This window comes from Eleutherodactylus coqui, chromosome 3 (assembly GCF_035609145.1).
Source record: "Eleutherodactylus coqui strain aEleCoq1 chromosome 3, aEleCoq1.hap1, whole genome shotgun sequence".
In the NCBI taxonomy this organism is placed as follows: Eukaryota; Metazoa; Chordata; class Amphibia; order Anura; family Eleutherodactylidae; genus Eleutherodactylus; species Eleutherodactylus coqui.
Window position 1 is genome coordinate 264236773 of NC_089839.1, and position 17054 is coordinate 264253826.

A 17054-nucleotide genomic window follows, 5' to 3' on the forward strand; every position below is an offset into this window, starting at 1 on the left:
CCCGAAGCGTATCTGTGGCGTCATCCGCTGCCGGACAGAGCGACGGAGTAGGGATTGCTGTAAGGAAGCGAGGATGCTGACCGTATACACTAAAAAATGGAGACACCCCAGTAGAAGAACAAAGGCGGTTGTTTAGTGCAAACTCTGCCAACGGCAGGAACTCTGCCCACTGGTAAGCCTTTTCGCTGGTAAACAACCGTAAATATTGCACTAAGTCTTGGTTCTTCCGCTCAGTCTGACCGTTGGTCTGCGGGTGGAACGCTGACGAGAAGGAAAGCGACGTTCCCAGGTTTCTGCAGAAGGCACGCCAAAACTGCGACACAAACTGAACCCCGCGATCAGATACAATATTTTGGGGAACCCCATGTAGGCGAATTATTTCCTTTACAAAAATCGTGGCAAATTCTTTTGCCGAGGGTAGCTTTTTTAACGCCACAAAATGTGCCATCTTTGAGAACCGGTCGACCACCACTAAGATAGTGGTGCACTTCTGGGATTCTGGTAGGTCAGTGATGAAATCTACTGATAAGTGAGACCAGGGACTGGAAGGAACCGGTAGTGGTCTCAGAGGACCCTCCGGAGGACGCCGCCGACTCTTATTGCGAGCACAGACCGAGCACCCCCTCACAAAGTTGCGGATCTCCTGAGACATGCCTGGCCACCAGAAGTATCGGGAGCAAAGCTCCAGGGTCCCCTGGAACCCTGGATGCCCGGCGAGAGCCGACGAGTGGGACTCATCCATGACTCTAGGGCGTAGGGTCTCTGGCACAAACCATCTGCCCTCCGGCACCCCTGACGGAGCGTCCTGCTGAGCATCCTGTAGTTGAGGGACGAAGTTAGACTCTAACACTGCCACCACCACGCCGGGGGCTAAGATATTCTCAGGAGTCATGGTCCCACTGTCTGGAACCCCGAAACTCCGTGACAGGGCGTCCGCCTTCACGTTCTTCTCTCCGGGGATATATGTCACGACGAAGTTAAACCTGGCGAAGAACAACGCCCACCTGGCTTGACGAGCAGTGAGTCTTTTCGCATTGGCGAGATATACCAGATTCTTGTGATCAGTATATACGGTAATTGGGTGTCTAGCACCCTCAAGATGGTGTCGCCACTCTTCCAGAGCCCATTTGATAGCCAACAATTCACGGTTACCCACGTCGTAGTTGCGCTCTGCTGAATTGAACTTTCGCGAAAAGAACGCACATGGGCTATAGCCAGACCTCCCACTGACTTCCTGCGACAATACTGCTCCTGTCCCCACTTCCGACGCGTCTACCTCAATAAAAAAGGGTAGTCGTGCGTCCGGCTGTATTAGCACCGGGGCAGTCGTGAATGCCGTTTTTAGACGGCTAAAGGCCTCAAGGGCTGCAGGCGACCACTTACCCAAGTCAGCCCCCTTCTTAGTCAGGTCGGTCAGAGGTTGAGCAATAACTGAGTAATTTCTAATGAATTTGCGGTAGAAATTTGCAAAACCTAAGAACCGCTGGAGAGCCTTGAGGTTGTCGGGTCTGACCCATTGGGAGATTGCTGCTACTTTATCAGACTCCATCTGAATCTCTGTGGGGGAAATTACATAACCAAGGAAGGATACTTGTTTAGAGCCAAATGTACATTTCTCTAATTTGACAAAAAGTTGATACTCGCGCAAACGGGTCAGGACCAACCTCAGGTGCCGCACATGTGAATCCCAGTCAGGCGAGTACACCAGGATGTCGTCCAGATAAATGACCAGAAATACCCCCAGGAAGTCGTGGAAGACTGCGTTCATAAAACCCTGAAACACAGCGGGGGCATTACAGAGTCCAAAAGGCATGACCAGACATTCAAAATGTCCTAACGGGGTGTTGAACGCTGTCTTCCATTCATCTCCCTCTCTGATGCGAATTAAATTGTAAGCCCCCCTTAAGTCCAGTTTGGAGAACCAGTGAGCCCCTACCACCTGATTCAACAAGTCAGGAATTAGGGGCAAGGAGCACTGGTTCTTCACAGTGATTTTATTCAAGGCCCGATAATCCACACAAGGCCTTAGTGTCCCGTCCTTCTTCTCTACAAAGAAGAGACCTGCCCCGGCAGGGGACCTGGACGGCCGGATATGTCGGTTGGCCAGAGCTTCCGAGACATAGGACTTGAGGGCTTCATGCTCACGACCTGACAGATTGAAAATGGCTCCCTTAGGGATGGGACCGTCGGGAATCAGGTCGATACCACAGTCCCACTCCCTATGAGGGGGCAGAGCCTTAGACAGTCGTTTGGAGAAGACATCCTGAAAGTCTGACAAATACTCCGGAATGAGCACCGTATCTGCGGAGCACACAGCTATGGTAGACAGGTGATTGTGACACGATGACCCCCAATGAGTCAATTCCCGGGTGGACCAATCAAATTGGGGGTTGTGCAGTGCCAACCAGGGCATACCAAGCACCACATCAACCGACATTTTTTCCATAACCAAGAAAGACAGTTCTTCCGAGTGGAGGACCCCCACCGTGAACTGTAATCTTGGGGTCCTCCATCGTACCAAGCCTGTAGAGAGAGGGGTAGCATCAATGCTGGTAAAATGAATTGGCGTCTTCAACGCCACAAATTCCGCCATCAGAGAACGGACAAAACCCAGACTTATCAAGTTAGCGGCTGCTCCGGAATCAATAAACGCCCGCCCTGATCGGGAAAAATCCCGGAATCTAACATGACACGGTACCAAAAGTTTAGGAAGTACCTGAAGTCCTAGGCGATCCTCCCTGCAATCGCCTAGGACTCGGAGTTTTCCGCCGGTTCCGGCTGCGGGCGTTGAGACCTCAGTGGGCAGGTTATCACCCGATGTCCAGCTTTCCCGCAGTAGAGGCAGAGACGATGCAACAAACGGATCCGGCGTCGCTCTTTGGGGTCCAGCGGGTCCACCTCCATCGGCTCGGGCGCAGAGACTGGTAAGGAGGAGGAGGGACCAGGGCCACTGACCTCCCTGACTCTACGGGTCTGCCTGTCCTGCTTCCTAGACCTGAGCCTCCTATCTGCTCTCACCGCTAGCTCCATAGCCTCCCTTAAGGACCCGGGAACGGGATGGGAAATTAACAGGTCTTTAACTGCGTCCGAGAGGCCCTGCAGAAAAACGTCCTTCAGCGCGCTATCGTTCCATGTCGTATCCCCCGCATAGCGTCTGAAGTTGGAGCAATAATCCTCCACACACGACAACCCCTGCCGCAGCGCCAACAACCGTGAAACCGCCAACCCCGCTCGGTCCGGTTCGTCGAAGATACCCCCGAGTTCCTGAAAAAAGGAGTCCACGGACTGCAGGCAGGAGGAACCCTCGGGGATGGAGAAAGCCCATGTCTGTGCCGAGCCCCGCAGCAGGGACATTATCAGCCCGACCCTCTGAGCCTCCGACCCGGAAGAACGGGGACGCATGCGAAAAAACAGGCGACACGCCTGTCGGAAAACAAAAAACTTGTTCCTCTCCCCAGAAAACACCTCGGGAAGAGGGCACTTGGGTTCGGGGCTGGTTGAGGCGTCCGACCCCTGCGACACCCCCCGCTGTTCCTGGGCCACCATGCGGGCGGATAAATCCTGGATCACAGGCACCAGGGCCTGCAGCTGGTTCGTGAGGGAACTGATCGCCTCCATGACAAAAACGGTTTTAAAGGGCCAGTTATTATGTTACGGCACTCTGCCCCCCGAGCGCCAGTTGGGGTGCCCTGATCTCCTGCACCCCACTGTCCCTGCCTACTTGCCTCGGCCCTGGCTAACCCCAGGCGGACAACTGGGCGGCAGTCCCTGCGCTGGCTAGGGACCTGGCGACTACCTGGATGGAACTACTAACAGGGGACAGAGTGCCGACAGAAGAGGCAGGTGTAACAGACCAACAAAACTACTGGGTGAATCAAGGCTGGAGGTGTAGCTCACAGGCAAACGAAAGGATACTGACAAGCAACTAGGACAGACTAGAATAGACCTGACTAGAGGCTAGCAGAACCAATAACTGGCAGTGAGTTCAGGTCACTGCCAGCCTTTTAACTAAAAGCCTCCGCCCAGGGGCGGAGAGTGGGAGGAGCCGACTCTCCCACTGTTGCATAAGGGAGGTGGATGAGAGCGGGCGGCACCCTACGGGCGGACACGCCCACGCCGCAGCACGCTGGCTGCTCCACGCTGCTGCACGCTGGCTGCTCCACGCCGCCGGGAGATCCCTGACAGCACAGCTCCGGGACGCCGAAGCCGAGCTCGAAGCGGCGCGCGCCGGCCGCGGGACCCAGCGCCGCCCTGCATGGTAACACCTGCTTTAAAACAGAGCAGGGATTTTAAAAAAAAGACAAGAGTCACACTACTCATGACCAAATGCGTGAGATACTCAGTCTGCAATCAGCAGATGGAAATATCTATAAGGGCGAGCACCCACTGGCGTTTGCGTTTTCCGCGGGAAAAAAACGCAGCGTTTTCGCCGCGTTTCCCGCGATTTTTCCGCGCGTTTTTCTTGGCGTTTTCGCGGCTTTTCCATTAATTTCCATGGAGAAAAATAAGGACACATATGCAACTGACAGTTCCTATGTTAAAAACGCAAACGCAACGCAAAAAAAACGCCAGTGGACAGGAACACATGTTATCTCTATGCCTGTGCAGGAAAAACGCAAACCGCAGGTAAAAAAAACGCCAGTGGGTGCTCGCCCTAAGTAAGCACAAGGCATTTTGGCTAGTAACTTATTTTGGCCAGAATACATATGCTCACAAACACATGTCAAGGGTCCTCATTGCGTTGTCAGTTTCTACTCTAACAAGATGACTACAGCACAGGAAAAGGGGACCCTGCCTACAAGTGGGGTGATCGTCCCAATAGGGAAGGCCCCACGCTCGAGCCTAAGGGCCTGGCTCACCCTAGATGGTATCAGGCAGGAACACCAGACAAGAAAAATACAACAAACACACTGAAATAGGACAGTTAACACCTAGTAACTGCAAAATAAAGGAAACCTACACAGAGCAAGGCATTGTTCTCACCAGGTGCAGTCCACACCTGCATACATATACTGAGCTGGACCTTGTTCAAACCTAAAGTTTGCTCACCTCACAGACAAGGTAAACCCCACTCAGCACCTCATGCATGTATAGATAAAACAGGAGCTAGTTCAAGTGGCAAGAGCATCAGACACAAATCTGCCACAAAGGAATATGTTGTCAGAAATAATCCACCAGATAGCATACAAGAAATCAAATGTCTGGATGCCACACCTGATGAAAGGGAAGGGAGCAGGGGCCCACAAAGCATGCAGACAGGGAGATCAGGTGTCCAGACCATCTTCAGGGAAGGCACCAATAAACACCAATCATGCTGAACCCCATGTGGGAAAGGGATGATGGACAAATGACCAACACTCAAGCTAGGAGGCAAGAAGACAACAATTTAGAGTAAATTTTTCGGCACAAAAATGTAATGTTAGATAAAATAAATAGCAGTTTTGCTAGTTATCATACTGGCCTTCATTTAAGCATGACTAATTTGAAAATGTAGTGCCCATTTAAATACAGAATCTGCTGTTATCACTGTACAGAGGCCACACAATTTCTAATACTTATTAACTGACATCACTTCCATTAACACTCCACCTAACAAGAGTGCTCACTGGACTTGTAGGGAGTGAGTGCATTTATACAGGTCACAGAACGCAAAGGGTGTGTTTGCCTTCAGAGAGGATTGATCCCCACAAGTCCAGTGAGCACATTTGTCAGGGGGAGTGTTAATGGTAGGGATGTCAGGGGAAAGGTGGAGTACAGCCAGCCGGAGGTAAGAGGGAGATAATTTACGTCAGTCACTGCCTAGTATTACAATCCTGATTTCTTTGTTTTTCATGTTCCAAGCATGCTCGGAGTGCAATGATGAATACACCAATATGGAAATGTCTCTACAGTGATATAAGCAGACCATTGGCTTCTTCACATAATTAGAGAAGAAAGATAAATAAAGAGAGAGGTCAGTGGATTGATCTTCTCTAGCCAACATTTCATATCTGCTCTCACCAAGTTCAGACATGATAGACACAATGTTCATTTTTATATATCACTCTTCCAAAATAAAAAAAAACTATATAATTTTTATTGCATCATCCTATTATTACAGTTGTAAATACATAGTAGTGAAGTGATGTCATACTATCCCTATTCAACAATTTAAGGTCTTTTAATGAATTTAGTATTTTTTTTTATCTGTGAGCATTAGAGATGAGCGAGCATACTCGCTAAGGGCAATTACTCGATCGAGCATTGTCCTTAGCAAGTACCTGCCCACTCGGAAGAAAAGATTTGGGTGCCGGCGCTGGTGAGCGGTGAGTTGCGGGAGTGAGCAGGTGGGAGTGGGGGGGAGAGGGAGAGAGAGATCTCCCCTCCGTTCCCCCGTGCTCTCCCCCGCCGGCACCCGAATCTTTTCTTCCGAACGGGCAGGTACTCGCTAAGGACAATGATCGCTCAAGTAATTGCCCTTAGCGAGTATGCTCACTCATCTCTAGTGAGCATGCATCCCTCTAGACTATGATTATGTTTTATGATTCCCTATGCAGTTGACCAGCAATTTTACCAACTTAGCTAACTAAAGGCCCATTTACATGTAACGATTATCGCTTAAAGTTTGTTAAAATGAGCGAAAGTGAGCGATAATCATCATGTGTAAAGGCACGGCCGTCGGGCACTATTTGTTCAGTTGTCGTTTATTACTGAGTTTTAGCCTGCATAAAAATAGTTGTTAGGTAGTTCATTATTCATTCCATTTGAATGGCAATCACTTGAAAAACTTGAGGGGAGGGGTGATTGTTTACCTTGCAAAACACAATGATTACTTGTTTACTCATGCAAGCAGAAGACAATGAATTTTCTTCACACTAATTAAAATCCTGCTGGCCAGAATTTCCCTCGCATAAACACACACCCAATTGAGCAAAAAACATATACTGAATTTACTTTAGTTAAACAGGAAAACAGATATTATTTCAAATGATTATATCTGTACATTTTAATGCACAGCATTTTATGCTAAGAAGTTGTTAATTCATTCAGTCGCTCGTTCGTTCAAACAATAATCATTGGGTGTAAGAGGGCCTTAAGCCAGCAGTTCCAATGAAATAGAGTTTATTAGTGATTATTTGTTTTAAGCAGAGAAGAGACTTTTTCGCATGCTAGCTTACTGCTAAAAATATAGAGGCAAACAGAAAATTCACATAACTACCAGAAACTGTGTCAAAAGAAAAGAGTGACAACTACAAGAGTACATTTTCACTGTATTAAAAGCTATGGCTTTATGGGGGCAATTTTTTCTTTTAAATGGGTTTTCCCACTTCTAAATAAATTTTGCTGTTGTCATAAATCACCTGATAAGACTGCAGTTGAGAGAAACAAAGCTGTCAGTCTAGCCTCACAAACAGATCTTCTTTTGAAACTTATACTGCAGTTTCTATATACACTGATAAGTAGAAGCTGCAGAAGACAAGCAGTACACAATTTATAATGAAGCCCTATTGCAAAAAATGATTGTAAGTGCAAAAATACATGCATTTAAGTGAAAATGTATGCCAACCCTACCCACCCAACGGTGTCCGTAGCATTTAAAGCTTTGATACAAAACAAAAAATAACTGCAATCTTCTTGTCAAGAAAAGTAAAATTTCTTTAAAATGTTTGTGCAGATAGAGAGATTTTTATACAAGGAAAATAATTCTTATATATTTAGTTTAAAGGGGATTCTCATCTGATGTTTTTGTGGCACATGCACAGGATATGCAATAAAAGTCTGATAGATTCAGGTCATACGTCTGTGACCTAAACCTATCTCAAGAACCAAGCTCAATAACTCCCAGACTAGCTCCATAAGGCAGCTATGAGTTACAGAAACGGTTGTCAGCACTGATTTCATAATTCCCATATATGTGAATGGGAGGTACATTGTTATGGAAACAGCATGATGTACTGTGCTAATCTGTTTCTGTAACTCCCATTCACTTCTTTAGGAATTATGGAAACAGCGCAGCACAGCCCTCACAGCCATTTCCATACTCCTGACCACCCTGAGGAGTAGCATTTCCATCTCAACTATGATACCTCTTTAATATTATTTTGTTTATAAAATGTCTGTCATTGTAGGAAAAATTGTTAGAAATCATCCTGATATTTGAGGAACATCTCTTGGATTAAAATAGTCAATTTTTTCGAACATTTCTCACTTTCTATTTTTCATTTAACTACATGAATGACCCTCTTATCTTATATGATGAACTTTCATACTTTTACCAACAGAAACATTAGTTTAGGGGGTGTAAAGGTTGCAGTCTTACCAGTGGATCAAAATAGAGTTGGTGGACCTTACAGATTTTGAATCCTGGTCCAACGTCTTCAAGTTACATTTTAGCTTCCCACTTGTGCCTTCCTGTTCATTTATGAGTATAAAATATGTGGATAAGTTGATAATATGTTCAAAAATTTTCATCAATTCACTTCTTAATTTATCTTAATGTTTTTCTGATAGGAGATACCTGCCTACTACTTGGACTGATTTCAGTAACAGGACAATCTACAATAAGCTTCCCAGATCCCACTTTTGGGGCTAAAGGCAGTCAAATATTATCTTTTAAATCCATGTCTATGCAAACAATTTAAAGCTCTGTAGCTGTATTAAAAAAAAAAATCAACACACAGTTTTGGACCAAAAAAAGAGCGTGAGATAAAATACAAAGATTTACTTCAAAGCGACTTTCCAGTTCACCCCAAAAATTTAATCATACATGCAAAATACAAATGTAGCAGTGCTAACACATCTTGCATTAGCAGGCTACTAAGATAAGGTTTATGCTCAGCTGCGACACACCGCAGTTACACTAATTGGGTAGCGCAGCCATTGTTCAAACTAAGTGACAGTGCCTGTGCTACACAATTAGCATATTGCAGCTTAAGGCTTCGGTCAGACGGGCATTTTTTCGCGCAATTTGCGCATGCGCATATATAGACCCAGTGCTTCGCCATGGGATCGCTCACATGTCCGCTTTTTATGCGGATGTGCGATAAATTATAGGACAATGATTTGCAGAACGGGCCTATCTGCGTTCTGTGCATCGCTGTGTTCTATATATGTGCTCAATGGGGCCGGCGGCAGCAGCGCCGATCCCATTGAGAACATATACTTAAAGATCGTTCTCCTCTGCCACAGCTGTAACAGCTGTGGCAGAGGAGAACGATGTTCGCCCATTGAATTCAATGGAGCCAGCAATACAGCCAGCTCCATTGAAAGCAATGGGCTGCCAACGAGCGCGGGATGAATTTTCGGGAAGGGCTTAAAAATATAAGCCGTTCCCTGAAAACCACCCTAAAATGTGTAAAAAAAAAAAAAAAGTATACTCACCTTTTTCTTGAAGCCGGAGTTCAGCCGCGTCCGTCCGGCAGCTCTCCTGAACTGCTCTGTGTAGTATTCAGCAGGTGGGGATTTAAAATCCCTGCCTGCTGAATGGGCTGCCTCTGATTGGTTACAGCCCTCACCAATCAAAGGCAGCTCTCACCCATTCATGAATTGGTGAGTGAGTGTTGCCTCTGATTGGCTGAGCACAGGGACCAATCAGAGGCAGCTCTCAGCTATTCAATGACAGCTGAGAGCTGCCTCTGATTGGTCCCTGCGCTCAGCCAATCAGAGGCAGCACTCACTCACCCATTCATGAATTCATGAATGGGTGAGTGAGAGTTGCCTCTGATTGGTGAGGGCTGTGACCAATTTTAAATCCCCGCCTGCTGAATACTACACAGAGCAGTTCAGGAGAACTGCTGGCCGGACGCGGCTGAACTCCGCCTGCAATAAAAAGGTGAGTATCCTTTTTTTTTTATTTTTACACATTTTAGGATGGTTTTCAGGGAAGGGCTTATATTTTTAAGCCCTTCCCTAAAATTCATCCCGCGCTCGCTGGCAGCCCATTGCTTTCAAGGGAGCCGGCTGTATTGCCGGCTCCATTGAATTCAATGGGCGAACATCGTTCTCCTCTGCCACAGCTGTGCCACAGCTGTAGCAAGGAGAGCGGGCAGCGCTGGGTCGTTTCGCCGAAAACGCTGCTAGCTGCAGATTTTTCAGCGAATCGTCGGCCCCGGTCACCCGATTTTGTAGATGCGCATTCGTTATGCGATCCGCAAATCGTGCGAAAAAACGCCTGTCTGACCGAGGCCTAAACGTGGTGGGTGGGCTATACTACCGATGTAGCATGCCATTCTGAAAGGATGTGATTGTTCTTAGTAAGAGAAACCAAGTAATCTTGTGGATATGATAGCTTTTAATGGCTAACAAAAATACATGATCTTATTGCAAACTTTCAGACATCTCAAGATCCTTCTTCATGCATAATGAAACAGATCTGAATGGGGTATATATCAATACAAATGTACACACATGAATAGGCACAGGCGTTACTACATCTGTATGTAGGTAACATGTTTGGTACCCTCCTTTTCATTTTTGCTGCTGCAGTTTGTCCCATTCCCAGTCTCCTCTTCATGTTTATAAAATGGTTATCAAATACTCATGCTACCCTATGCAAAGTGTGCTTCAATAATCTGAGACATTCCACCCTATATTTGGAGCAAGGGACTTGCAGGAGAAAATAATGCTGACATCAGCGCTTGTCCATCAAAGACTAGAGGGAAATGTCTCAGACTACCACTGCATACTGTGTACTTTTCCCATGTTTGCACAGGTTTCCTCTGGATATTTACCTTGAAACAGAAGATGTAATCCAGCATCCCTATAGATTAAAAATTACTTTATTAATAACCCATTAAAGCATGTTGCAAAAGTGTGTAACAAAGTCATCTGGACATTGGATTGTAAAACTTTACTTCACATATAACAGTCCTGTTTCCTGGCTGCTAACGTTGTTTCCACAGTGGAATCTCCCCGTGCTAGCCGACATAGGCATTAAAAGACTGGTTCTTACTTCTCCGGATCCAGCGCGGGTCTCCTCGGATGCAGACGGATTTTCTTTCTTCAGCATGACAGATACGTCCGGGCACATTGGCCGACGCGCCGGGAGCATGCGCAGTGCTGCTTTAAAGTTTTTTTGAACCTTTTGCTTTCCCACGGATCCTCGGCACATCCGCAGTGACAGCTGTGGGTGTTCCACGACAGGGATGGCTTCCACTGACTTCATTGGAAGCCGTCCCTGTGGTATTCACAGAAAAATAAAGCATGCTGCGACTTTATTTCGGTGCGGAGCAGCCGCAAATAAAATCTGCTGGTGTGCGTGGAGAGAGGAATTTCCACACACATCAATGGGCACATTGAGCAGTGGATTGCCCATGCCTGCTGACAAGCGCGGAATCCGCTGCTCAATTTGCCCTGGTTGCATGAGGCCTAACCCTAATGCTAGCTCTGCCTAAGTCGTTCCCTAGTATACCCCTGACTCTAATCTTAATGCCAGGCGCTTGTGTTTAGTGAACTGAAATAGTTGAACCTTTTCTTCGATTCAAACTTTGCTAAAAGTTTGGTGTGTACCTGGGTGGTTTGTTTTGGCGAAGCCCACTAAAATTCCTCTGCTATAAATGCACAGTTACCTTGCAGCATTGGGCCTTTGGTTCAAATCTGACTAAGAATAACATCTGCATGGATATTTGTGTGGGTTTCTGTGAACATTCATACAAACTCCAGGTAGATGTTGTCCTTGCTCAGATTTGAATCTAGAACAAGCAGTGCTTCCTCTTTCGAAGACCTTCTTTTCCTCCAGAGGTAGAAGAGGCCAGTGGCTCAGTGTTAGTACTGTTACCTTGCAGTGCTGGGGTCCTAGGTTGAAATCTTTATTAATGAAAGATGATCACTTTTATGGCTCTTAGACAGGTTTATACACCAGTTTTAGAGGTATTTGTGAAGTTCACTTTTGGTTTGAACTAATTTGAACCAAACAAAACTTTTTGTCGAAGTTCGGCAAACCGTCCAAATTGAACTTTTCAAAAGTTTGCTTAACACTACCAGACACCACTCTCCCTGAGTGATTTTCAAATCTCTTCAATGATATTCCTAACTGAAAATACTGACCCTGAGAAACAAATGAGAGTACACTTAGAACCCAGACACAAAAAAGCAACTGAACAAGAAGCAGACATGGCAGATACAAACTGGGAATAAGCAAACAAACTTCAAGGCTTTGAGCAAGAACTAGACTGGAAACAATCAAAGCAACAAACTATACTAACAAGAAGGCAAGGCTAGACTAGAAACAAGCAACTAGAAGTATAAAAAGAAAACTAGATTCAGACACACATAGCTACACAATCACCAGCAACACACTGCAGAAGCCAGGGAAGTTTAAAGAGATGCTCATAATCCCATTCCTTTCCAGACAAGATTGAGCCGAGAAATGTGGTCAGCTAGATCAGCTATGGGACAGTTACATAACAACTGCCCCAACAACAGACTAACAGTAGAAGGCAAGAAATGACAGTGCAGCAAGGTAAACAAATCTCCATGTGCTTGCCAGTCTAAAACTCAATTGTTCTTACTTATGGCATGTCATCTTTCAATGTTTTATCCCACACTCCAAAAACATTAGACAAATTGGATTTCTATCCAGAATGCCCCATTATGTAAGATTTGGCCATACAGATTAGATATTGATCGGCCAGACCCACCAATTTCATATGTGGATGGGGAAAGGGGGTGGGGGTTGGGAGAAATAACTTAAATGTGGGATAGATTGGAAATTTAGATTGTGAGCCCCATTGGGAACAGAGACTAATGTGAACGATAATTTATTCTGTTTACTGTGCTGCAAAATATGTTGGCGCTATATGAACAAGAGGAAATAGAATAAATAGGGTGCTGATACCTTTTTACTAGAACACAATGAGAATTCTATGTTACAAATTATATTATGTTTCCTTAAGCTTTGTCTCAAAACAATGAACACAGGAAAAAAATAATCACAGTACATTTCCATTAGAGCTTTCAGTGTCAGGGAGATTGCTTTATCTCATGCCTAAATCCAAGTTACTCTTGCAAAACTGGAAGCACACACGGTATATTTCCACTGAGAAGACTGCACTACAGCAATATGTTTTAGCTGTTTGTAATTATAAATACAATTGATATTCTCTGCTCACTTTAGCGGATATCACTATGCCTCTTGGATTCTATTTAACATTCACACAGAGTCTAACACTTCCAGCACAGTGCTGTGGATTTTCAGAATGGCTCCTTGTGATTAACTGTTCTAATACTGCACAGATTATAAAACCCTTGCCTGTGGTTTATCATTTTTTTTATTTGTGGGCCACAGGTACTATTGGGAAAATTAATCTCTTCCTTTGATTAACATTTACTCAATGTAATCGAAAGTGACAAAAAAGATTACAATTATGCATGCATATTGTTATTCAAAGCAACACAATACAAATTTGCATTCAGGAAAGCTGGATAAATGCAGTTTATTCCCAATCCCCAACCTAAATATCATTGGATCCCTGAAAGTTGGGGGTGAATTTAATATTGGCTTGTTGCTTCGTCTTTTCAAATTGCCTCCATGTTGGAATGCAAATTGTTTGTTGGAATGATTGTTGTATACAAGAGCTGATAGACACAGGTCATGGGGTAGTTATTTCCCCACCAGTGATGTGCCTGGCTCTGCTATAGGCCCAGGAATATGAAGAGTCTTCTTCAAGCATCAATCTTAATTAAGTGCAGAGGGCACTTTGTTTTCCTCAGTTGACATCCTTGCTTCTTACTACTGGCTAATAGGCACTGATGCAAGGACTCGGTATACAACCCTGGTAGCAATGCTGTTACCAAGGCAGAAAGACAGACATTATGGTGTCCTTTTGTATAGGTAGTCAGCACAAGTGTACATAAGTCATGGGGCTCCATGGGAAAAGTCAGACTCACCCCCCACCCACTCCCACCCAAAAAGAAATATATATATTAGCGACAGCATATATATGACATGATGGGTTTAGATACAGTAGCTCTGCAGCAGTATATCTCTGAATAGAACAGTCACCATATACTAGTCAGATATCAACTCTATACAATGATAGTGATTATAGTGCAGTTACCTCTAGTGAGCACAGGTAGCGTCTTGTTTGATTGGTGTTGTCCATTTTAAGTTTTGTTTTTTAAGTGGGCCCAAATCACCATAGCTGACATGTCTCTGTACTTTCCTACCACTACCCCCAATGAACCACCTCCAGAAAAACTTTGGGTTTGCTCTGTGGCCCCACAAAGTTCTGGAGTCCTCTCTGTAGCCCCACAAAATCCTGGGGTTCCCTCTGTGGCCCCACAAAGTAATGGTGTTCCCTCTGTAGTAGTCATGAGTTCTGTGTATATTGGCAGCATAGCACCGGTAGTCAGTTTAGTGCTTGTATTAAGATAGAGTATAGGTAGGGTATGATAATTGTTGGGCCTACCCAGTAAAAGGCCCCACCTTGATTTTGAAATGTGTACTTATAATATAAGTGTTAAAGCAGCTAACAGAGGCATAGACTTAAGGAGTTTTGTGGAATTAATGGCACAGTGACTCAGTGGTTTAGTTCTCTCCTGGCCAACAGACCATAAAGAGTCTCTCTTGGTTCATCTTCCTTCTCACCAGATAGCTGAAAATATATAGAATCAGAGGGCTTGGTTTTTATCTCTAAGGCTGTTTCAGGTTTTCATACTACAATTAGGCAAAATAATGCAGTCACAGTTCTGGCATACTGATGGTACGCAGACAACACACAAGTATACCTGTCCTTTAAGCTCAAAGTCAATGACCCATCACTAGCTATAAATTCCTGCATAGCTAAACTACAAGATTGGTTAACTCCTAAATTGCTTAAAAAGAGCCCAACTGAAGTTTTCTTAGTAGGAGGTCTTTGCTTATCAGCAAAGTGACAACTTGCACATCAAACACCTCTATCTATGGAAAACAAAAACCTTTAAAACTCAGACTACATATGAAATTTGGGTGTAGTTTATATATATATTTGGGTCTAGAGACATGAGAGGTTATGGAGCTGACTTGGAACCCTGGATACATTATCCCAGAAGTCCTAGATGGTCAAAATTATTCCAAAAGCATAGCAACAACCTATTAAAAAATCAAATACCATCCCAGTAGTACATGAAAAGAACTTTAGAGGGAGAGTAATATCAGGCATCAAATACTAAAATCAATGTTCCTGTCACATTTGCAAAAGAAAGATATGTAGTTGTGGCTTATCCAACCCATCTGGAGTAAAAATAGAACACTGGAGAACACAAATCCCATTATGTCTGGCATATTGTAGATACATCACAATATATTAAGAAGGGGAAACCAACAACCACCCATGATGATGGTTGTGTTATGGCATTGGGATGCTTTGATGCGTCAAGAGATAGAAAATATGCCATTATTGAGGAAAACACAAAAGATGTTTACAAGAACATCTTAGAATGTCATATACTACATTTACTGTTGTGAAAGTTTGCCTGGTAAATGTCCACAAAATCAGAAATTTTCCATGGGGGTCCACAGAAACATTTAGTAAGATGTGCTCAGCCTCTTTAGATTTGATACAAGCTATATCATTGGGGAACTTCCACCCTCATAAGAAATCTATTGGAAAACAATATAAACTCCTCAACACTCAGAGCTACAATTTGGCACTATTGTGGTGCCACTTAAGGGCGAGCACCCACTGGCGTTTTTTTACCTGCGTTTTGCGTTTTTCCTGCACAGGCATAGAGATAACATGTGTTCCTGTCCACTGGCGTTTTTTTTGCGTTGCGTTTGCGTTTTTAACATAGGAGCTGTCAGTTGCATATGTGTCCTTATTTTTCTCCATGGAAATTAATGGAAAAGCCGCGAAAACGCCGCGAAAACGCCGCGAAAAACGCAGCGGAAAGCGGGCGGAAAAACCGCGGGAAACGCGGCGAAAACGCTGCGTTTTTTTCCCGCGGAAAACGCAAACGCCAGTGGGTGCTCGCCCTAAGAGTACTAGACTAAGACATCATGTGACTATGCCTGCCAATCACTGTCCGACAAAATTGCTACTTAACTAATCAGTTTGAGAATATATTCTATGCATAGTGGGCTTCGTTGAGTTTATGGGGAGAGAAGGATCCTCCAGGACACATTTGAGGATGAAAGTCAGGGCTCTAACTTGCTGCATTGCAATTGAATACCCCAAAATTGGTGTAGGAGTTTACTGAAACTTGGTTCCGTCCAGCTGGGACTAAAGCAGACAAATAAAAGCTTATATGAATTGTTTATGAAAATCTCTCAAAAACTCTCGAACTGGTCATCAGCTGTTATAGCCCATCCATGCTAAGCAATGATAACTCAGACATATTAGTTGGAGCATTGTATACAGCTGAAATTTGCTTGACCGTGTACTGCTTGTTTCTCGGAATGATTCTTAATCTTCTCCTCTGACCCATTTTGTCAATTTTGCTTAAATTCACAGGATGCCTTGTCATTGAATGTTTTCCTTGATCACACCATTTTTGGTATACTCTCAAAACTATCACATGAAAAAATATGGCTTTGCATAACCTTTGCGTTGTGTAGAACTATAATATATCACTATAATACTTATAGATTTCTTTAACCCTTTCCAATCCACTGTCTGACGTCTTCCTACATTCTCATTGAAGCTTGTACAGCTCCAATGTCAGAAGACGTCCGACAGGGTATTCTTACCGTCTGTTGCCAGCCACTCCGCTGTCGGAGCCTCTCTGGCGCACACACACTGGCTTTAGCCAGCAGATGGCACCATTGTATAACAGCAAAAAGAGAAAGCCTTTTAGGAAGCCCTGAATCCAAAATTGGACTGGAAAGGGTTAAATCCCTACTGAACCTCCATATGCCTGATTATTACCTATTGAGGTATATGTTTTTTTTTGTTATGCTGGATTTGAATTGGATGGGAAGAAGGTTATAGTGTAGCAACCTTGGACCACATACTGCAGAGCAATTCTCCCCTAAAGTACTATATGATGAGGTATGAAGTGCATGCAGCTCCGCAGGCACAGGGAGTCTGTTTACCCCCATACAACATTTTGTACATGTTCTTTATTATATTTTTGCTGTCACATATCAGGTCACATTG